The 23,149-nt window shown below is 44.9% G+C and overlaps 1 protein-coding gene and 1 pseudogene across 7 annotated transcripts in view; one reads left to right on the forward strand and one right to left on the reverse strand.

Annotated features, from left to right (window-relative positions):
* The window catches only part of ANKRD11 (ankyrin repeat domain containing 11), a 279,313-nt gene that overhangs the window by 112,961 nt on the left and 143,203 nt on the right, over positions 1 to 23,149 (forward strand). The window lies entirely within an intron of this gene.
* Positions 718 to 20,740, reverse strand: LOC132216261 (calponin-2-like; annotated as a pseudogene).

Raw genomic sequence — 23,149 nt, forward strand, 5'->3', positions numbered from 1 at the left:
TCTGTGAGTACTGGTGTTTACCTATGTGGCCCTCTTGGTTTTCTAGTTTTTATTGTCTTTGATGCACCATTGGTATTTCACATTATCTCCTGGTCCCAGAGAGTGTCTCCTGGTACAGGATCCCTGTGCAGTACTTGGCTAACGAAGAAGGGACAAATATGGAAGTGGGGGTCTGGTTTTGCCTCAATCACTCAGAACTCCATTGTCCTATCTGGGCCTCAGTTTCCTCACTGGACCCTTGGGAGGGTCCTGAGGAAATGCAGTCCGTCACGATGCCTAAAATATCTGGCGACTGTGGCCTGGCCCTCTCCTGGGGGGACTTCTTCCCAGCAACCCCCTCCACAATCCACACCCAATTTCCCTGGGGGGGAAAAATTACTTTTGTTAAAACTGCCTGAATGCTCTGTGGGTACAGAAACCACAAAGTGATCAGCAGAGAAAAGGGTAGAGTGACAGAAGCAACTGGAAGCCATTTGGGGCCAGTTTCCGTCCCTACACAGGTTTCCTCCCTCGCCCCAGCTTGTCCCAAAGCCTGCTGGGAAATTTGCTACTTGGATCTGCCCTGGCAGGGACTCCTGCACTACATGCATCTGGACCTGGCTTTCACAGACTCTCAGCTGGAAAGCACTTGAACATAAAGAAAAACAGGATGAAAATTCCAAAAGCCCCAAAATTTCAGATGGGGCAGTGATGTGGAGAGACACCTACAAGGGGGGCTCAGTAGCCTGTCTCCTCTTGGTAGTAGGAGGGATACTCCAGGACCTTCCCTGGACTTGGGCAGTTGCCAATTGACCCTGGAACTCAGTCAGCCCCTGCGTCTTGTGGTCACTACTTGGGGTTGTATAACTGCCAGCTCAGGCCAAATACTTGGTCATTCTGGTTGGCTCCTTGCATGTAGCCCATCTGCAGAGACACGGAGGAGTTGTCACACTTGTTGGTCCCTGGCTTGGTATCATAGATGTGTTGCCCCGGTCCCGGGAGCTGTCATGCTCACCTCCTTGGCACATTTGTTGGTTCCCGTTTGCAGGCTGATTGTTGAGTGGTGCATGGATGGCAGTATGGTTCTTGGGGTTATACAGATGCCTTCTCATGCCATGTGCTGTCATGCCTGACTGGCTAGCACTCTTGTTGGTGCCCATCTGGAGCCTTTTGACGCACTGGTCTGCCTTCATGGTGGCATTACCGTAATTCCGCTCCTGCTTCTTTGAGTACTTGATGCCAATGTTCACGCTACTCTGCAGCTCCTTTGTTTTGGCTTTCCCTACCAGAGCCAAAAGAGAGACCTGCACCTGTGTCATTTTCCACTCTCAAATAAGTTATTGGCCTCGAACAGGACCACGGAGTTTATGCTGTAACTGACCATGGCCTTGATGAAGTTGGAGAGGTTTTCTAGGTGGTGCCAGTTTTTTTAAAAAAATATATTTTATTGATTTTTTACAGAGAGGAAGGGAGAGGGATAGAGAGTTAGAAACATTGATGAGAGAGAGAAACATCCATCAGCTGCCTCCTGCACACCCCCTACTGGGGATGTGCCCACAACCAAGGTATATGCCCTTGACTGGAATCGAACCTGGGACCCTTCAGTCCGCAGGCTGACACTCTATCCACTGAGCCAAGCCGGTTAGGGCGGTGGTGCCAGTTTTGCATGGAGTGGTTATATTGGGGAGACAGCCTGGCTGCAGCTTATTCATGAGTATGCACAGGATAATTCTATCCTTCATACCCTTCTGGAAGTCAGGACTGATAGGCCTATGAATCCTTTGATCCGGCTGCGGAATTCCGCCTCCTTTTGAGGGTCATATTTGGACAGGTGTTGGTTCTTGACCTTGGCTGAAAGCCAAGGGCCCCTTGTTAAACTGTGTGGAGCTGGTGGCGATGGCGGGATGGATGGCCTGCTGGGTGCCTATTGGGAGTTTTTTGATTACTGCTTTGATTTCTTTTATTGTAATTGGTCTGTTTAGATTTTCTGTGTCTTGATTTAGTCTTGGAGGATTGTATATTTCTAGGAGTTTATTCATTTGGCATAGCTTATTTTCTAAAGACCTCCAACCTGCCATCCTTTCCTTCTCTGTTTTCCAGGGAACTAGCTCCTGATCCTGGCCTTTTCTGCCCAGTTAGGTGGCTTACCTACATAGCTGACCTTTTTACACTATTTTTCCTCTTGTCTGTTTATATGACAGCCTGAGACTTAAGTAAACATGAAAGGCTTGCTGAGGTAGTGGTTTGTTTCAATTATATAATATAGTCTATGTCCTGAGGGCCGAGTCTCCTCTGGCCTTGCCAGAGCTTACTGCCACAGGAGAAGCTCAGTAAAGCCCTGTGGTGATGGTCAAAAGGAATTCTAAGGGAGAAGGTATGAGGTGTCTCAGCTGGTAACTCACTCAGCATTGGTTTGGTGACTGACTGTGTACACCAGTATTCTTCAAATAGTGCAACACCCTCAGAGTCCTCCCAGCTGTGGCCGTGGCCTCTTCCCTTTCCTCGTCTGTGGTCACACATATGCCATTGGCTCCCTGTCCAGGATTGACTTTAGAGAAAGCAACACCACTGCTTGAATCTGTAGCTGAGGAAGGGCAGCCATGACTTCCCACATAGTTAGCGGCATCCTCATTCTTGATCCATAATTTATCAGTTTGAGCCTTTTTTCCCCCCAAGTTAAATGGAAGGTGGAGTTTTATTGTATGAACAAAGGAGTTAATTTCTTACTCTACATGTGTTTTCCAGTGGCCCTAACACTGGTGAGCTGGGTGCCTTTGCCTTTGGGGTTAGGACAATGGCCAGTGGAAAACACCCTGCAGTGGTTAGCCCTGCTGGGTTTCCTGAGCTTCATTCTTGCTCTCTTTCTTCAAATCTCTGTGACCATATTATTATTATTATTTTTTTTAAATATATTTTATTGATGTTTTACAGAGAGGAAGGGAGAGAGATAGAGAGCTAGTAACATCGATGAGAGAGAAACATCGACCAGCTGCCTCCTGCACATCTCCTACTGGGGATGTGCCCGCAACCCAGGTACATGCCCTTGACCGGAATCGAACTTGGGACCTTTCAGTCCGCAGGCCGACGCTCTATCCACTGAGCCAAACCGGTTTCGGCACCATATTATTTTTTATTAGTTTCTCCCATCTGCTCTCTTTATCCACCCCCCTCCTCCTTTTAATGTGCTGACGTTTCTCAGTGTTCCCTTTGAGGCCCTTTTCTTTCAAGTTTTCCCTTGGGCTGTGGGTTTCAGAGTCTCCCACCTCTCCTCTTTTGCATTTTGCTTCTGCCTCTCTACATAGCACATTGCATCCTCAGTAGCCTGGTGCTAGTGCTGTGAGCTTTGGGAAGGCACTTAGGCCTAGCTTCTTTGAAGAAGTCATTCCTGCAGATGCCACATCTGCTCTCCTGCCCCTGTCCTGCTCTTTTCTGTTTTCTGTGTCCCCCTCTCCCCTAAGACCTTAAGCACCAAGGGCTTATCTGATTTCTTCACTACAGCTGTCCTGTTTCCATGGCTTGTGGTGGTGCCTTTGTATCTTATGACCTTTTCGGGACTGCAAACTTTTGTGTCTCCTTCAGGACTGCCTATAAGTCCAGAAGCACATTGGGTGGTTTGTGAGTGGGTCCACCCTCCCCTGTGTGTAGTGTTGGTGAGGCTGTGCTCTCTAGTGGTATGAAGCGTGTGTCTCTGCAATTGTGTCTCAGAGGGCAGGTCCACAGCCTCTTGGCTGACCGGGATGAGCAGCGATCCCACAGCAGGCCAATCCCCGCAGGCCACCCCCGCCCCCACCAGTGCACAAATCCGTGCACCAGGCCTCTGGTCAATTATAAGGTGGTGAAAATTGTTTGAGAGAACAGATTCTGGGGGGGAAACTACTCTGAAAATCATTTAGAAATAACCATAGAGAAATATTAAAAGGGAGACATTTTAAGTTTTTCCTCCCCTTTTGCCCCAGCAGTCTCCAAATTAATCAGTGGACGGTTGTACAGGAGAACATATATATTAAAGCACTCCTCAAACTGACAGTCTCCAGCCCATCAATATAGAAACAGGCAGCCTCCCTGGGAGGGGTCTGGAGCATATCTATGTCACAGGGCACAGACAGAGACTAAGATAACAGAGCAGAAGCAGCAGAAGCCAAACCACAGCACAGGTACGACTGGAAATCAAAGCTGGACAAAAAATTTGTGGGCTGGGCATTACTGAGGGGATAAGTTTTTGTTATATTGATTCTAGAGAGGAAGGAAGAGTGAGTGAGAGATAGAAATATCAATGACTAGAGGCCCGGTGCACGAAATTCGTGCACGTGGGGAGGCGGCCCTCAGCCCGGCCTGCTGCGCTTGCCACCGCTGGTGCGCTTGCCAGCCCTGAGCCTGGCTTGTGGCTGAGGGGCCTGACCACCAAGGGGAAGCTCCTGCGTTAGGCATCTGCCTTCTGGTGGTCAGTGCGTGTCATAGCGGCTGGTCATTCTGCTGTTTGGTCGATTTGCATATTAGACTTTTATTATAGAAATATCAATGATGAGACAGAATCACTGATCGGCCGTCTCCTGTATGCCCAGCACTGGGGATCGAGCCCGCAACCCGAACACGTGCCATGACCAGGAATCAAACTGAGACCTCCGGGATCATAGGTTGACGCTCAACCACAGAGCCATACCAGCAGCTCTGGGAATGCATTTTCAGCGTCCATCACTGGGGTCACCATCACAGAGCTTTGGGCCTCAGTTTACCTATGTATTATGATTTATTGGCTTCTCCTGATCTGGCTGTCCCTCACTGAGCCTGGCTCCCTGAAATCACACAGACCCTCCAGGAAGCCAGACCATTAGAGACATGGTCTCAGACTTGGTTTGAACCGTCAGGCTCTGAGTTCTTGGAGAGTCCCATCAAGACCAGATAGGATTTAGCCACACAGTGATTATTTTAAAGCTGCTTTGTGGCTGGTCTGAATTGGCACATGTCAGATATTTCATACATTTTAGGCCATAAGGAGTGTTATCTTTACTTATTCAGGAGGAATTTTTTTGAAGTGTTTTACCTGAAGAGTTAAGGAACATTTCACATTGTGTAGTTCATAGTATCTCTACATATATTAATGTGAAGATCCCATTTAAAGTTACTTACTGTCCTAGTCATCTGGGTGACCTCCTGGAGCAGTGCCCAGTTAGAGATCCTGGAGTTGAGGCCCCAGGGCCTGCTCTAAACATGACTCAGAGGCAAGAGAAGATTCAGTTGAAAGGTTAGTGGGGATGTTCCTGTACGTCTCTATTTTGTCTCTAGGGCAGCCGTGGGCAAACTACGGCCCGTGGGCCGGATCCGGCCTGTTCAGCTGTTCTATCCGGCCCGCGGAGCCGAAAGAGCGTGGAGGGTTCTCTTGCTCTCCCCTCCGCTCCTTCACCAGCAGCAGTGTTAACATGTATTAGTTCACACAAACACTCCATCCATGCTTTTGTTCCGGCCCTCCGGTCCAGTTTAAGAACCCATTGTGGCCCTCGAGTCAAAAAGTTTGCCCACCCCTGCTCTAGGGGGTGGTTAATTAGAAACTAGTATCAGTAAGGTAATTCCCATTTTTTTCTACAAAGAGCTGGTTAAAATAAAGTATAGGTATCCAAAAACAGTGGCCAGGCTATTGCTTTCTTTTGATGAAAGGGTAGTATTTTTGTGCAATGAACTAGAAATGTTATCTGTATTCTAAGAGTTATGCTATGTAGTGTCTTTTAGAAAAATATTTCCTATTATTGAAGTAGTTTCTGCACATTGAACAAAATTTAAGTGTATTAGTTTGTCATGGCTGCTATAACAAAATCCCCCACACTGGGCAGTTTAAACAGCAGACATCTATCTTCCCACAGTCCTGGAGGCCAGAAGTCCGAGACCAAGGTGTCAGCAGAGTTGGCACTGAGGGTAGTAATGTGTCCAGGCTCTGTCCCAGTCCTCCTGATCTGCTGACAATCTTTGATGTTCCTTGGTTTGTAGAGCATTGTCCCATCTCTGCCTCCATCTTTACATGGTGTTCTCCCTGCTTGTGTCTCTGTGTCCAAATATCCCCTTCTTATAAGGAAACCAGACATATTTGTGTTAGAACCCACCCTATAATGATCTCCTCTTGACTACATCTGCAATGACCCTTTTTCCAAATAAGGCCACATTCTGAGATACTGGGGGTTAGGAGGATCCCAATATATCTTTTCAGAGGGATACAATTCAACTAATAACACTTAGTAAATGAAGTTGAATATAAAGAAAATAAAAATATGTGTAATCCTCCCAGTTGGTGTGGCTCGGTTGGTTGAATATTGTCCCATGCACCAAGTGGTTGCTGGTTAGATTTCTGGTCAGGGCACATGCCAGACTTGCAGTCTTGATCCCTAGTAGGGTATGTCCGTGAGGCAGCTGATGGCTGTTACTGTCTTATCAATGTTTCTCTCTCTCTCTCTCTCTCTCTCTCTCTCTCTCTCTCTCTCTCTCTCTCTCCTTTTCTCTCTCTAAAAAAACCCAAAAAAAACAAGATCAATAAAAAATGTGCAATCCGACCAAATTTAAACATCTAAATGGAAAATTTTTAATGTTATACTTTTCATAAAATAAGGACTATGCTGTACATAATTTCATATTCTGCATTTTAAAACTTAATATTAATTTCCCATGATATTAATCTTCAAAACATGGCTTTTAATGTTTTTTTTCAATGTAAAGAGAAATAATGTATCTGATAAAGTTTTAATTTTCGCATTTTCTGTAGAAGGGACCCTGTCCATTTGGCACCTTGGTTTCTTTTCCATCTTAGTGGGAGCACACAAGGCATCAGCACAGTTAGCAGGGGCTTTATTATTATGACTTTTTAAATCCTCACCCGAGGATATTTTTCCTTTAATTTTAATTTTTTAAATATATATTTTTTATTGATTTCAGAGAGGAAAGAAAAGGGAAAGAGAGATAGAAACATCAACGGGGAGAGAGACTCATTGATTGACTGCCTCCTGCATGGCTCCCACTGGGGATCAAACCTGCAACCAGGCATGTGCCGTTGACTGGAATTGGCCCTGGGACCCCAGTTCACAGGCCGATGCTCTATCCACTGAACCAAACGGGTTAGGGCACCATTGATTTTAAGAGAGAGGGGAAGGGAGAGAGAAACATGGATATGAGAGAGACACATTTATTCGTTGCCTCCCACATGCAGGGATCAAGCCTGCATCCGAGGTATGTGCCCTTGACCGGGAATTGAACCCATGATCCCTAGGTCTGTGGGTCAATGCTCTAACCATTTAGCAACCGGCAATGGGTGGCAGGTGCTTTATGAGGGTGGGCAGAGATGACTTGAGCTTGTCTGTGAACCTCAAGAGGTCAGAGACCATACAAAAAGCAGATCTGGAGGTTGGAGGAGCATCATGAGGTGGGGTGCCTGGGCAACCAGCTGGGTGGGGGACCAGGGCCCAGTGCTATCTAGGCTGTTCTGGTTGTTCAGGCTGTTCCTGATGGGGCCCCTTCTGGGAAGGCATTGCCTATGTTATGTAAATCAGTCATTCTGTTTATTGGGGCCCTCTCTTGGGACCTCAGTTCTCCCTGGGAACTGACCCAGTAAGTCCTGCTGCACATTGTGTTTTTCTGGCAGGAGGATCACTAAAAAAAAACAAAACAAAACAATTCTTTTTTATTGTTTCAGAGAGGAAGGGAGAGGGAGAGGGAGAGAGATAGAAACATCAATGATGAGAGAGTATCATTGATCGGCTGCCTCCTGCACGCCCCCTACTGGGGATCGAGCCTGCAACCCAAGCATGTGCCCTTGACCAGAACCCAACCCAGGACCTTCCAGTCCGCAGTTTAATGCTCTGTCCACTGAGCCAAACCAGTTAGGGCCCAAACTATTTTTTTAGAGCAATTTTAGATTCACAACAAAATTGAGAAGTGCAAAGATTTCCCATATACATCCCCATCCCCGAGTTTCCCCATTATCAACATTGTCCCACCAGAGTGATATATTTTTTTATAATCAGTGAACCTATATTGACACATTATCACCCAAAAGCCACACGTTAAGGTTCACTCTTGGTGGCGTACATTTCTAAGAGTTCATTGTACAGAATAGTTTCACTGTCCTAAAAATCCTCTGCTTTCTACCTATTCATCGCCTCCCTTTAATTCCTGGCAGCTACTGATCTTTTTACTGTCTCCATAGTTTTGCCTTTTCCAAAATGTCCTATGGTTGGAATCCTACAGTATTAAGCCTTTTCATACTGGTTTCCATGGCTTGACAGCTTAATTTTCTTTTTTTTTTTTTAGTGCTGAATAATATTCTATCATCTGGATTTTCTACAGTTTATCCATTCTCCTACAAAAGGGCATCTTGGATCACTTTTAATCATCTCTCCAATCTTCTCTGATGGAGAAACAAATAATAAACAAAGCCAGCTGCTGACTTCTGAACTCAGTTCTGGCTTCTCTGTGAACTGCCTGGAAGAGAGGGGCTATTCCCTCCCAAAGCTTGTGCTGTGTTGTGTCCCCAGTTTGTTCCAAAAGCCCTGGACAATAACAGGAGGATATTGCTTAGGAATGATACTGACCTTAGGGAACACCTGAAACACCTTGCATGGAAACCATTCCCACAACATTTTAAACACTGTAGAGTTGGTGATGGGAGAGAGGGAGTGAGAAGGATGGCCTTAGACTAGTCGTGGGCAAACTACGGCCCGATCCGGCCTGTTTGAAATGAATAAAACTAAAAAAAAAAAAAAAAAAAAAGACCATACCCTTTTATGTAATGATGTTTACTTTGAATTTATATTAGTTCACACAAACACTCCACCCATGCTTTTGTTCTGGCCCTCCGGTCCAGTTTAAGAACCCATGGTGGCCCTCGAGTCAAAAAGTTTGCCCACCCCTGCCTTAGACTGTAGTCTCTCTGGGATGTCTGAGAGGTACATATACTTAGTCCAGAGATGTGTGAGGTCCTTGCTGGATTCCTTGGGACAATGTACGCCACTGTGTCAGCCAATGTGCCTTTGCCCAGGCCACAATTTTTGTTTCAGAGACTAGACTAGTAATTCTTAACCTGGATTTAGATTTTTAGCTGCTTAAAATGTCATCAGATTCTTGAAACATAATTTAATTTTATTCATGGCCCTTTCTGATCATTTTTGAGAGTGAGCTCTGCACACTGATTCAGCAACAGGATTGCTGCTCAGCCCCCCATTCTCCCACCCCTGTCTTGTCCGAGGTGGAATCCTACCTGGCAGAATACATGTCCAGAGGTGAAAGATTGTGTCCCGGGCTGGTAGCCAGCTTGGGATTACTTGGAACCAGTGCACTCAGCCTGTGCTGCAGCCTCTCCTTTAGGCTTTTATCCTTGTCACACCCATTACATAATTCTGGATCCTTTTCATTTTGACATTCAAGGGACAATACTGGGTCTGGGTCTACAAAAGGAGTCAGAAAAATTTGAAATAGTGTGTCTTATCCTTGCTGAGCAAAAGGGACACATTCATGGTCATGCCTCAGCCTGAGGTAAACAGGCTTCTTGTGTACCCAGTTCCCATCCCATTGCCCAACTGGACATGCTCTATTGGTCTTCACACATCTTAGTTGGAGGTGGCTACATTTTCTCTTCCTAAAGAAGGAGCGTAGACAGCAGAAAAGTCTACCTGGTGGGACCAGGCCTGCCTCTATGCTTCTGACATGGAACAACCCTGTGTTGGGTATCTGGAGTTACCCCAGGGAGACAGCCAGAAAGCTACACTTCTTTGGGGAGAATTGCTCAGATTACATCTAGTTAATAGCATTTATAGTGGGGTTCAGGGAGTGGGATATACAGTTGAAAGGGTATTGTCATAGGTGAGGTCTTGACAGGCTCTGTGATGGAAGGCAGGGTCCTGGACTCTCTCCTGTCCTGGGCCCTGTCCTCACACTTTACCATCTCAGAACTCTATAAAATTTTTTTTATGAGAGAGAGAGAGAGAGAGAGAGAGAGATTTGTTGTTCTACTTATTTATGCATTTATTGGTTGATTCTTGTATGTGTCCTGGTGGGATAAAACCCACAACCTTGTCATTGTCATATCAGGGGCAATGTTCTAACCAACTGAACTACCCACCCAGGGTTTAGGAACTCTTTATGCTATAAATACTGAGGAGTCAAAGGAATTTTTTTTGTCTATATGGGTATATCTGTTGATAAAATGTTTATTTTCTAATAGGAATGATAAACCCATTGCATATTACTCTAAATAACAAATCTTTACTAAAAATAGCGGTTATTTTCCAAAACAAAATATTGGTGATTATCATATATTACCTTGGTTAAAGTATACAAATAATGTAGTTGGAATATGGAAGAGTATTTGAATAGCTAGCTTCTTGACATAATTTTGGAGGTTTTTTTTTTTTTTTTTTGATATGACAGCAAAACTGGACAAATGGTCACTTAGGGAAAGGTCAGTGGTAACCTGAAACCTCCATTGAGTCATGGAATGTTGCTTTTCAGCTACATTTAAACCCACTGTCCTTCCTTGCATTGTGAGATGATCTTTTACAACTGTGCTTGGTTTGCCGAGTTATTTAGATCTTCCAGGTGCTGATGTGCTTATTTTACTATTAGAGGCCTGGTGCACAATTTCGTGCATGGTGGGGTCCCTCCGCCTGGCTGGCGATCGGGCCGATTGGGGCCAAGAGAGGTTGGCCGGTGGGGGAAGGGGCAGGGGGAGGTTGGCTGTGGGAGCGCACTGACCACCGGGGGCAGCTTCTGCATTGAGCATCTGCCCCCTGATGGTCAGTGTGTGTCATAGCAATTGGTCGACTGGCTGTTCGGCCGTTCGGTAGTTTGGTTGCTTAGGTTTTTATACCAGTGTACACACACACACACACACACACACATGCACACATGCATACTAGGGGCCCAGTGCATGAATTCGTGCACCTTGACAGGAACTGTGGGCCGCAAGGCTGCGGTAGGCACAGGGGCGGGTCTCGGCCCATCCTCTGTGCCCCAGCTCGGCCCATCCCGCCATGGCCCCCGGTCCCCTGTCTGCTGGCAGCCCCGCTCCCACTGCCGCCACTCCCATGTGCTGATGGTGCCGGCCCTGCTCGCACCTGCTAACGGCATGGAGCGATTAGGGCTGGCACCAGCAGCAGGTGGGAGTGGGGCCAGTGCCGTCAGTGGCTGCGAGCGGCAGCTGCTGCCCCAAAGGCTCCTCAGGAGCAGGGAAAGGTTGGGGAACCCCTCAGGGGTGATCAGGGCCAACAGGCGGTGCTTGCACCTGCTGATGGCGCTAAGTGATCGGGAACAGCGCAGGCACCACCTGCAGGTGCGAGCGGGGCTGGTGCTGGCAGTGGTGCAAGCAGCAGCTCCGACACTGGAAGTGGGTGCAAGTGGGGCCGTTGCCGGCAGCGGGTCTGAGAGGTGCTGCCAGCCCCAGTCTCCCCTCAGAGCAGGGGGAGATGGAGAAGCCCTTTGGGGCGATTGGGCCCGGCAGCCACTGCCGGGGTCCAGCCCCAGCAGGTCCAGGGGTCCCCAAAGGCGTAGACGGAGTCGGCAAAGAAGGAAGGACACGGAGACAGTGTTCAGTTGATCAGCAGCCTAGCCAGGATCTCTAGCCCGGATCTCCAGCCAAGTTCTGGTCTGGATCTCCAGAGAGGTTCTGCTTCAGATCTCCAGCCAGGTTCTGTGTCCATGTTGTCTTGCTAGGTTCTCCAGCCAGGCTCAGTCACCAGGCTCCAGTCAGGCTCTCCTGCCAATCTCCGCAGTCAGGTTCAGTCCAGGATCCCCAGCCATGCTCTCTCCAGGCTCCGAGGCCAGTCCCTGTCCAGGATCCTCCGGCATGCTCTCTCCAGTGAAGTTCTTCTGTCTCTAGAGAACGTTCTGTGTAGGTTCTGTGCCTAGGCTCTGTCTCTCTTGGTCCTGTCTTCCAAGCCCTGTGTCCTTAGTTCTGTGTTCTGAGTTCTGAGTGTTTCTGTCTTGTTACAACTGTATTTATACCAGTTGATTCAATCCTATCAATCTCTATTACAAAGGTTAGGGCGTTTCTTATCTCCATTCCAGGGAGAAAAGATTATGTAGTTTAAGCATGATTGTTCGTAGTTAAAGGGATTAATTACCCGCCTGGCACTTAGTTGAGGGGTTTTATTCCCTCCCTAACTTCAGGGGAAAATCCCTACCTGGGGATTCAACCTTTCTCGGAGAGGTGACCTTGGTTAAAACACAGCGCCAAGAAGGTGAGCAAACATATTAAGAACCGTATGCCATATATGCCAGGTCCCTTGAAACAGCAAGGATGGACCGGCTCCCGGCAAGCCACCACTTGCACCCGCTGGCAGTGTCGAGTGATCAGGGCCGGCACCGGGCACTGGTAGTGGGTGTGAGCGGTGGCTCCAACACTGGCAGTGGGTGTGAGCAGGGCCAGCACCAGCAACAGGTGCAAACGCTGGGTGGGACTGCGGTGTGCGAGAGCAAATAATTTTCAGTAACCACCAGAGGCTCACCCCGATGACAGCTACCGGCGCCCTGCCTTCATCTGGCATCCCCACTCATCTGCTCCACCATCCCACTGCAGCTGATGTCAGCCATGTTCCACGCATGCCCCCTGGTGGTCAGCACATGTCATAACTATCGGTTGTTCCACTGGTCTCTTTGCATATTAGCCTTTTATTATATAGGATAGACTAGAGGCCCAGTGCACAAATTTGTGTGGGGCGGGGGTGGTCCCCCTCAGCCTGGCCTGTGCCCTCTCACAGTCTGGGACCCCTCACTGCTTGCTGCTCTTTACCACTTGCTGCTCGCCTTTGCCGCTGCACTCGCCAGCTGTGAGTCCAGCTTCTGGCTAAGCAGAGCTCCCCCTGTGGGAGTGCACTAACCACCAGGGGGCATCTCCTGCATTAAGTGTCTGTCCCCTGGTGGTCAATGTGCATCATAGTGACTGGTCGTTCTGGTCGTTCCACCTTAACGGTCGCTCAGGCTTTCATTATATAGACTAGGAGCCCAGCGCATGATTTGAAAACGCGTGACGCCGCCCACCCTCCCATCCGGCCCTGCCTCCCAGTCTGGCCCTTGAAGCACCTATGGCTGCTGCTGATCAGGCCCTCCCCCAGCGCAGGCTCGCGAGGCCCCTGCTGTCCCGCCCCCGACGCTGTGCGTGCAACCTCCTGTCTGGTCGACCCGTTACGGTGTCACGGTTAATAAGCATCTCTCTCTCTCTCTCTCTCTCTCTCTCTCTCTCTCTCTCTGATGCATGAAATTCATGCAAGGGGCTTGGCCCTTGCAGCTTTGGCCGACCCTCACAGCCTCCATCGGCCCTTGCAGCCCCTCACAGCCCCTCACAGCCCCTTGCAGCCCCTCACAGCCCCTTGCAGCCTCAGCTGTCCTTTGCATCCCCAGCTTCGTCCATCTGGATGGTTGTTCTTTTGTTTGGTCTAATTAGCATGCTACCTCTTTATTATATAGGATAGATGACAGGTACTATTTTTTTTTTTGCTGTCGCCACGCCTCTCTTCAGAAGAGCATTTAAACCACCAGGTGCTATCTGTTCATAGTGGAGAGTTTTAAAAATTTTTCATATTTGATGAATGTTTGAATTTAAGCATTGACAGTAAATTAGGTCAGGTGTTTTCCTTGAACTAGTATTCTCGTTTTGTTCATTTTCTAGAAATAATCTGCTAAATACCTACAATCTGAATATTTGGAGTTTGTATATCAGTCATTCGTTCACAGAAAACTTGTGTTCCCTGAAAAAGTGCTTTTGCTGGAGAGAATTGTTGCATTTGGTGCATGGTAGAAATGCTTATGCACACTTCTCATTTGTTATAGTATATGAAAAATTACTCAAGGCTTAGGATTTCATGAAATTAACAAGTATTGTTTCATCATGGAAATTGTAAAGCAAATTGGACCTTTGCATCATCACTACAAATATCATGCCAGCTAAAAAGGTAGTGTTATTATGAAAAGAGTTTCAGAAGTGTTGCAGGGATCCCTAAGGGTTCTTGGATATTACTTTGAAAACAGCTATACTGAGAGAAAATGTAGCTGAACAAATTATGTTAACCTAAATACTTATTGATAACTAAACATTTTACAGAATCTGATTGTGCCCGCCGCCTCCGTGCTCCCCCCCACTCCCAACCCGTGCATAGCTCACAATTTGTATGCATTTTCATAGGGGACCCTTGGCAGAGAGCACCTCTCCTACAGCTATGGAAATGGAAAAACTGGTTCCCATTTAAAGTGGATCTGTGGATCTGTCCTGGGTGTGTGCTCATACACTCAGCACATCCTCAATTGTGTGTTGGCTCACTATTTGTGTGCCCTTCCTTTGATCTTATTTTTGGTTGGCTACCAGTAGCAAATGGACTGAGCCCCACAGTGCAGGCTGGGTTCTTGAATGATAGCCTGTTTTTAGGGGTATGAACTCTACTCTCTGGGTAGGTTGCTGAGTGAAGTCCAGCCCATTCCTCTGGCAGTGAACAGCCTTTCCCTAGTGCTCATCCAGTTTACTTGCATAATTCTTCCTTTTAAGAAGCTGCCTCAAAATGGATCATGTATCTTATATTTTTAAGACCCTGATTCTCTTGGATTATTTCAATTATGCTGCCTCTCTGGGCTCACTATAATCTTGTCTTGTAGTTCAGCCTGGACACATGGTTTAAAAATTTGTCTTTGCTCCTGTATCAGGAGGTTGAGTGGGTGGTAACAGAGCTAAAGGAACTCATACCCTTGTCACCATGGCTCTAACTGTTAGGGGATGTTCTTTTTCTAATTTAAACAACACATTTATATGTCAGTTTTTAGTTTTTCCAGTCCAACATGTGAAAATAGGTGTATGAGGTTCTGTCTTCTACCCTTGCGGCACTTATAGTCTGCAATAAGATGCAATGCTCACAGAGAGATCAGCCAGAAGCTCCTGTGAGAGGAAATGTGCAATGGGAAGCGAGGAGACCATGTCTCTTGGGGGTTGGGGTTGACAAAGGCTCCACCAAGGCAGTAGCATTTGGATGGGTTTTGAGTAATAAGTAAAATCAGAACAAATGTCCATGGGGATTAGAAAAGGAATTTTGGGTGAGGAAAACAGAATGGACCTAGAGCAGAGAGTGGTTTGATGTGTCTAAAGATTTGGGGCACAGGCAAGGTTGGAATCCCAGACCTAGGAGCTAGGAGGGTCCTGAAAGGTGGTGAGCAGAACCAGGTATTGGAAGAGGGGTGTAGGGCAGGAAACCCAGTGAGGTAGGCATGAGACCCTTATCTCCATGACTGCTCTTGGATGGAGGGTTCAAGGCAGGATTCCACAGAGTGTGGGGCTTGGGAAGCTGTGCAATTAGATTCTTTAGACACGGTGATTAGGATGGCAGTGTTGCTGTGGAGATGGGAGACAGAGAGAAGCTGTGATTTGAGCATAATGGATTTGAGCAGTGGCAGTAGTGACTGGATACCCAACAGGTAGCTGAAAGGGACATCTAGGTTTAGGAGATAATTCAGGACAGGAAGTTGAGGTCTGGAGTCCCCCATTATTGGTGGTGGTGGTGGTGGTGGTGGTGGTGGTGGTGGTGTGTGTGTGTGTGTACACACACAGATTTGATTTTTTCATTAAGATAAAAGCTAAATATCTATAAAAACAGTTTCTCTCACTGAAACACCAGTAGATTTCTTTGAATGGATAATGTTCTAGGTCATTTTCCTATTTTGGGAAATAAGGTAACTTGTGTTCTAATCTGTACATTGTTACATATTTAAACCTCACAATAAGTATAGTTCACAAAGTGTTTTTTAAAAATATATTTTTTTATTGAGTTCAGAGAGGAAGGGATAGGGAGAGATAGAAACATCAATGATGAGAGAGAATCATTGATCAGTTGCTTCCTGTATTCCCCCCCACCCCCCTCCAAAGGGGGATTGAGCCCCAAATCCGGGTATATGCCCTGACTGGGAATTGAACTCTGACCTCCTGGTTCATAGGTCAATACTTAACCATTGGGCCACATGATGGGGCTCTCACACAGTCTTAATGTTACTTTTTTCCCCCATGCAATTTTAGGGTTTTTAAATGGTCTAAAGAAGCAATAACAGTGATGTGCTTTTGACTGAAGCCTCCTCACAAGAGCCCAGGATCTCAAGTTTAATTTTACAGATATTAAAATTAAAGGCTTAAGGTGTTTGAAACCGTCATTTAGTAGTCATTTTTGTTTCAACTTGAAACAGGTCTTTTATTCTTTGTCAACCATTCTACCCCGTCTCCTGTAAGATTGAACTTCCTTTAGCTTTGGTGTATAAGGGATGGGACCAAATGTGCCAAAACACAACAGAACAAATGAATTCAAGGAGTGAAAAGGTTGCACTTTCCCCTTTGCCAAGTAGGACTAAATGGCATTAAAGCTCTGTCCCCTGGAATCTTGGAATCTACATGTTTATTCCAGATCTTTCCGGGGCTGCTGTATCAGGAGGTTGAGTGGGTGGTAACAGAGCTAAAGGAACTCATACCCTTGTCACCATGGCTCTAACTGTTAGGGGATGTTCTTTTTCTAATTTAAACAACACATTTATATGTCAGTTTTTAGTTTTTCCAGTCCAACATGGGTTGTTACATTCTCACTCCTCTTCACCCGTCCTATGATGTTGGCTTTAAATAGATAATCAGAAGAATGGGGAAGTGGTTGCTGGGTGGCAGGGAGTTCTTTTGGAATGGATATAGGCTTATGCTTGTCTGGTACTTTGAAATAATTGTGTAACAGTTCTTCAGAGTTGATATGAATGTTTTATGTATTAATTGGTTTTAAGGTTTATCACTTGGGGGTGGGGGGAGGGAGTAATGATATCAAAGTGTCTTTGCTAAATTGGATGAAGTCAGCCACTAGCAAGATCACTGGTGGTGATTAGATACGGGTTCACTCTCCAGGGTGTCTTCCTTTCTTTTTAGATTTTTAAAGTTGATTTTGAGAGAGAGAGAGAAACTTCTCCTGCATGCCCCCCAACCTGGATCAAGCCCGCAATCTGGGGCGGGGGTAGGGAGATGGAACCAGCAACCTGGTGCATAGGATTTTGCCCAACCAACTGAGCCACACTGGCCAGGGCTAGGGTGTTTCTTGATTAGATAATGGAGTTGGTTAAAATCTGTTTCCTGTGTTATTTTTTTCTAACATAGTGTTCAGAGCAAAGCAGCTTTGAGGGAAGTTTTTTGTTCCAGGAGTTTGGTGATTAAGAAGTACAGGGTCTGGGCTTATTGGAGGCCCTGACCATAGTAGGTTCAGCTCTGTTAATGTGCATTCTAGGTGATGAGATAAATATCAGCTCCTGTGGTTGGATTCTGAGGTAGAGTCAAGAGAGGTTTGTTTCTCATACAGCCTGCCCATTGTCAGTTCTCAATAAATGTTTCCTGAATTAGGGACAGATGTCCTAAGCACCTAAGCCAGTGTTTCACTATTTTCCTTTTGCTTAGAAAATGGACCACGAGGTCCATTGTGAATTTCTTAAAAATAAATACTGTTTTTCTTTATTTCCATTTTCCACCCATGTAGAAAGCATAAGAAAACATGAAAGGGGGTACAATCTACCTTAAACCCCATTATCCTGGCGATGAGCCTTATTAACTACCCTTCAGTAGTGGACAATTAATATCCTTACTGACTTTCTGTGTACCTGTCCTATCATTTTCAGTTAGCCCTTTGCATCTTTAGGTTCCGCATCCATGTATTCAACCAACTATGGATAGAAAATACTTGGGGAAAGAAAGTTATGTAATTACTGATGGATACTGTGTACTTAGGCCTATGATGGTTGCTCTATACTGAACATGTACAGACTTTTTTTTTCCCTTGTCATTATTTCCTAAACAATACAGTATAACAACTATTTATATAGCATTTGCATTATTTTAGGTATTACAAGTAATCTAGAGATGATTTAAAAGTATACAGGAGGCCTGGCCTGTGTGGCTTGGTGGTTGAGCATCGACCTATGAACTGGGAAGTCACGGTCTGGGCACATGCCTGGGTTGCGGGCTTGATCCCCAGTGAGGGTGTGGGGGAGGCAGCCCATCGATGATTCTCTCTCATCATTGATGTTCCCATCCTTTTTCTCTCCCTTTCTCTCTGAAATCAAAAATATATTTTTAAAAAAAGTATACAGGAGGGTGTGTGTAGGTTATATGCAAATACAACTATCTTTTATATAAGGGATTTGAGCATCTGCATTTTGGTATCTGCAGGGAGTCCTGGAATTAATAATTCCTGAGACTACTGAGGGACAACTGCATTCAGAAAAAGGTATTGAAATCTCTAAGGATGTATGTGATTTTGTGTATTTCTCTGTGCAGTTTGTTTTTACTTCATGTATTTTGAAGCTCTGTTATTTAGGGGTATAAACATTGAGACTTACTTCCTCTTGATAATCTGCCCCTTTATTATTGCGAAATGACCTTCTTATCTCTGATGGTCTTTGTCCTACAGGCTATTTTGATTTTACAATAGCTACTCTCTTTTTACTAGTATTATTATGCTGTATTCTTTCCATCTTTTTAAGTAGAAACTACTTTATATTTAAAGAGGGTTCTTGTAGACAGCCTAGAGTTGGGTATTGCTTTTAAAAAACATTTATTAATTAAATTGTTTGGAGTGACATTGGTCAATATGAACATATAGGTTTCAGGTGTGGGTTTCTATGTTACAATATCTGTATATTGCACCATGCACCCACCACCCAAAGTCAAATCTTCTCCTGTCACCTTATATTAGGACCCCCTTTTCCCCCACCCCCTTCCCTCTGGCAATCACCACACTGCTTGCTGTTTGTGTTTACGAGTTTCAGTTTTATATCCCACATATGAGTGAAATCATATAGTTCTTATTTTTTTCTGACTGACTTATTTCACTTAGCATAATTTCTGAAGGTCCTTCCATGTTGTTATAAATTATGCTGTTTCATCCTTTCTAATGGCTGAGTAGTATTCCATTGAGTATATGTACCACATTTTCTTTGTCCAGTCCTCTATCATGGGACACTTTGGTTGTTTCCATGTTTTGGCCACTGTGAATAATGCTGCAATGAACATAGAGGTGCATATATCTTTGTGAATACATGATTTTGAGTTTTTTAGGTATATATACCCAGGAGAGGGATTGCTGGGTTGTATGGTAGCTCTCTAAATTTTTTGAGGAATCGCCAGATTGCTTTCCATAATGGTTTGTACCCATTTATATTCCCACCCGCAGTGAATGAGGGTGGCTTTGTTTTGCCCTCAACATAATGGCGACCCGACTTTTGTGGGGTCCCACCACAAGCACCCCTTCTGCAGACTAGTCACAGAGGGAAACAGCGGTTACTACAACAGTTCTTGGTTTACAGATAATATGCTCCTGGACCCAACTCCAAGGCAACGGGAGGGATAGTTTGGGAGTCTAAGGGGAAGCAGGTTTCTATGGTTCCGTTTCTTTGTCTGGAACACCACTGATGGCCCATGGCAGAACTTCATGCTCTGTCAGGTGTCTGCTTACTCAGTCAGTTTGCTCCCTTTCCACTCACTGGCGGTGTCTCTCCCCTCCCCCTCCCCCTCAGCCTTGAGCTCCAGGCTGCAGGACTGTGTCTGCAGGGTCGTTTGTGCTCTCCCTTCTCATCTCCCCGTTTATTCCTAGTTGCTCACCTTTAGATGTTTCAGTGCGTGGGTCTCTCAGGTGTGCGTCTGAGTTGAGCAGGGATTTCTTTGTTGAATTATAGTTGGTTTACTTGTTGAAATTTCATGGGGAGAGGAAAAGGTGCCTCTCAAGTCACCATTCCTCTGATGTCACTCCCTCAGATATTGCTTTTTAAAGAAACTCAGTCTACAGTCTCCCTTTAATGGATGTTTAGACCATTTACATCTAGTGTGATTATGGATATGATTAAGTTTAAATCTACTGAGTATCACTTTTATAGTGTAATAACCTTAAAATAGTGTACATCTATGTCTCCCCTCCCAGCCTTTCTGCTATTGTTTCTTTTCTTTTTCTGTTAGAAGGATGAGTAACATTTGTCTAACACTTTATAACACTTTACACTTCATGAGGCCTCAAAACAAACCTTTGAGGCAATCAGGTTCATACTCACTTTATAGATGAAGATAATTTAGATAATAGCCATGGTATGAGGTTACATTTCTTGGATCTGAATCCTATGCATGTCACATTATATTATGCACATACTACATTACCGCACAACTAATCAGGTTCTAGGGTTTTGTTTTTTTCCCCTCGAAACCATTTCCCTTGTACTAGTTCCCTTTGGAAGAGAAGCCTTTCTGCCTTTACTTTGCTTAGTGTAGCCTCGGGGAAAACATGAATTCACTGCTATTTATAATTTCAGTTTTTCTAAGTGTGAAGTAGCACCAAGGTAGCAAATACATATTCATTGGTAAAGTAGTAAGTTTAAACTTGTCAATGCTTAACACTTAAGAGCATTACTGTTTTACCTCAAGTAAAACACCAGCGTGTATAATGGGCGTGTTGGAGACACCAAAGGAAATTATTGCAAACAAACATAATGCCAAATTAAGCAACTTAACTATCTTGTTCAAGTTCTTACCTCTTTTGTTGAGTCTCCTCTGATAAGCACAAAATGCAAGATCCCTTCTAATAGGTCTTTCTTTTTCCCTTATAGCTGACCGCACCCTCAAGAGCCCCTTGCTCTCATAGCTGCTGTGCTTTCCTGGTTTCTTCTTCACAGAACCTTCCAGGATCCTGCTCTCTTTTGTGGACACGCTGGTCCACTGGACAGTCTGGTGTGGGGGAGGGTACTCAAACTTCCAAGTCATTCTCATTAGGCATAGGTCACTAATGTGTATTTCTTTCTGGTTGTCTCTGAAATGCTTTGGCCTCCATCAGCTCATCCAGCTTCTCCTGACCATTTCTACAGACTAGGGCTTTTCAGCTCAGTCTATTATTTGTTATGAGATGCTCAGCGAGAGGTAGCAGACTCTGTGATTCCTCTTGTTTACCAATCCATTATGAGATCTCAATTTTAGGAGCTTTAAAGCTCCCCTCAGCCTTACCAGGACAAAGTTTCGCCTTCTCATTCCGGAAGCTGCAGCTTTACCTTCCTCTCCAAAAAGCACCCCAGAAAAACCTCGCATTGCTGACGTCCTCTTCCTTGCTAACCCAGTGCCCCCAAAAAAGCCTTTGCAGGCTGCGCATGCAGACTCGGAGGCCGCCATCCAGACTCCCTGGCCACCTCCCTCCCGCCAGCTGCGGCAGATCCTAGTACCCTGCTATTGTTTTCTTACATTTTACTTTTACATGTGTTCTAAGCTGTTGTTTTTGTTTAAATAGTGGGACATCTTTAAAAGAAAAAGTCTGATGTATCTGTCTGCGTCATTGCCATTTTTGGTGCTTTTCATTTCTAGTGTAGATTCCTATTTCCATCCAGTGTCATTCCCTCAGGCTGAAGTATTCCTGTCAACATTTTTTGTAGTGTGGTTTTGCTCATAAGTTCTTTCAGTTTTTGTATGTCTGAAAAAGTTTTTATTTCAGCTGTGTGTGCGCGTGTGCGTGTGTGTGTGTGTGTGTGTATGTATGTATGAAACCACCTTTATTGAAATAATTCACCCATATAAAGTATTACAGTGAATGATTTTTAGTGTATTCACATGGCTTTGTTTTTGGAGGATTTTCAGTGGGTGTTGAACCCCCCAGGTAACAATATTTTTCTTTTAATTCTCCACAGATGCTACTCTTTGGTTTTTTTTGTTGTTGTTTGTTTTTTTGCTCAGGTTGTTTCCTTCGAGACCCTGGTATTATCCTTGTGTCCTTTTTTGTGTGGTCTTTCTGGCTGCTCTTTAAGAGTTTCCTTTTATCTCTGTGATGTACCTTGGTGCAGTTTTCTTCATGTTTCTTTAGTCTTGGGGTTCATTGAGCTCCTTCAATCTCCAAGTTTATAGTTTTCATTAAAATTTGAAAATTTGATTGCTTCAAATATTTTTTTCTGTCCTTCATGCCCTGTGGGAATGCCAGTCACACATCTGTTCAATTGCTTGCAGTTGATCCAGTTCACTAGTGCTACACTCATCTTCTCTCACAATCACCTGTTCTCTTTGTTCAGCTCAGGGTAGTGGAGTTCACTGATCTTTCTTTCTGAATGTTTGTTTTGCCGCTAATCCCATCCAGTGTGGTTTTCATCGCTCGTGGTATAGTTTTCACCTCTAAAATTCATACTTAACATGCCTCTAGTTAAGCTTTTGTTTATTGGGGAACTCAGTCATTGTAATTGTTTAATGACTGTGTCTACTAATTTTGCCATCTGTGTCAAGTCTGGGTTGGTTTCAATTGATTGATTTTTCTCATGTGTTATAGTTTCTTAATTACATGACGAGATTTTTTTTCACTATACTTTTTATTTTGGAAAAGTTTTAGATGGACAGAAAAATTGTAAAGATAATTGAGAATTCCTGTGTATCTCTGATGCAGCTTCCCCTGATTGCTAACATCTTACATTACCATGGTACATTTGTCAAAACAAACCAGCATTGATTCATTACTATAAATTACACTGCAGACTTGATTCAGATTTCCTCTTCTTGACAATTTTGAGAAGCACCATTTAGGTATTTTGTAGAATGTCCTCCATTTGGGCTTGTCTGATGTTTTCTCCTTAGGATGGAGTTTTGGTTTTAGTTTTGGTGGGAGATGACCACAGAGATGAAGTGCCTTGTCATGACATCCTGTCAGGGGGTTCAGGTTGTCACCATGGCATGTGGGATGCTAACCTTGGTCCCTAAACTGTGTTTACTATTTACTTTTCTTCCTTTGTCCTTCAAATGCCAGCACTAAATTCAGTGCCCATGCAAGAGGATTTGTGGGGAAGATGTGTTTTTTCTACCTGTTTCTTTGTTTATTCAATTTTTTATTTACATTAGTATGAGTTTGTGTATATTTATGTTATACCATCCTTTTTTCTTTCTTTCTTTTCTCAGATTGTTTTAACTTCCAAGATTGGGAATATCTAGATGCCAAACACTGAATTTTGCCTCAGTGGGCGCTGCACAGTTTTGCATTCCTGTAAATCCTCTTGAGTTTTGCTGTGGGAAGCAGTTTGCACCTTTTAGGTCTTGCTGCTCTTAAGGTTTGTGAGGTAGATGGGGTCTCCTTAGTTGTGGGCTAATGCTCCTCTGGCTGAGACCTTCCTGACTGTCCTGACCTTCCACCAGTCTCTAGGCTGTGATTTGGCT

The sequence above is a fragment of the Myotis daubentonii genome, chromosome 15 (genome assembly GCF_963259705.1).
Source record: "Myotis daubentonii chromosome 15, mMyoDau2.1, whole genome shotgun sequence".
In the NCBI taxonomy this organism is placed as follows: Eukaryota; Metazoa; Chordata; class Mammalia; order Chiroptera; family Vespertilionidae; genus Myotis; species Myotis daubentonii.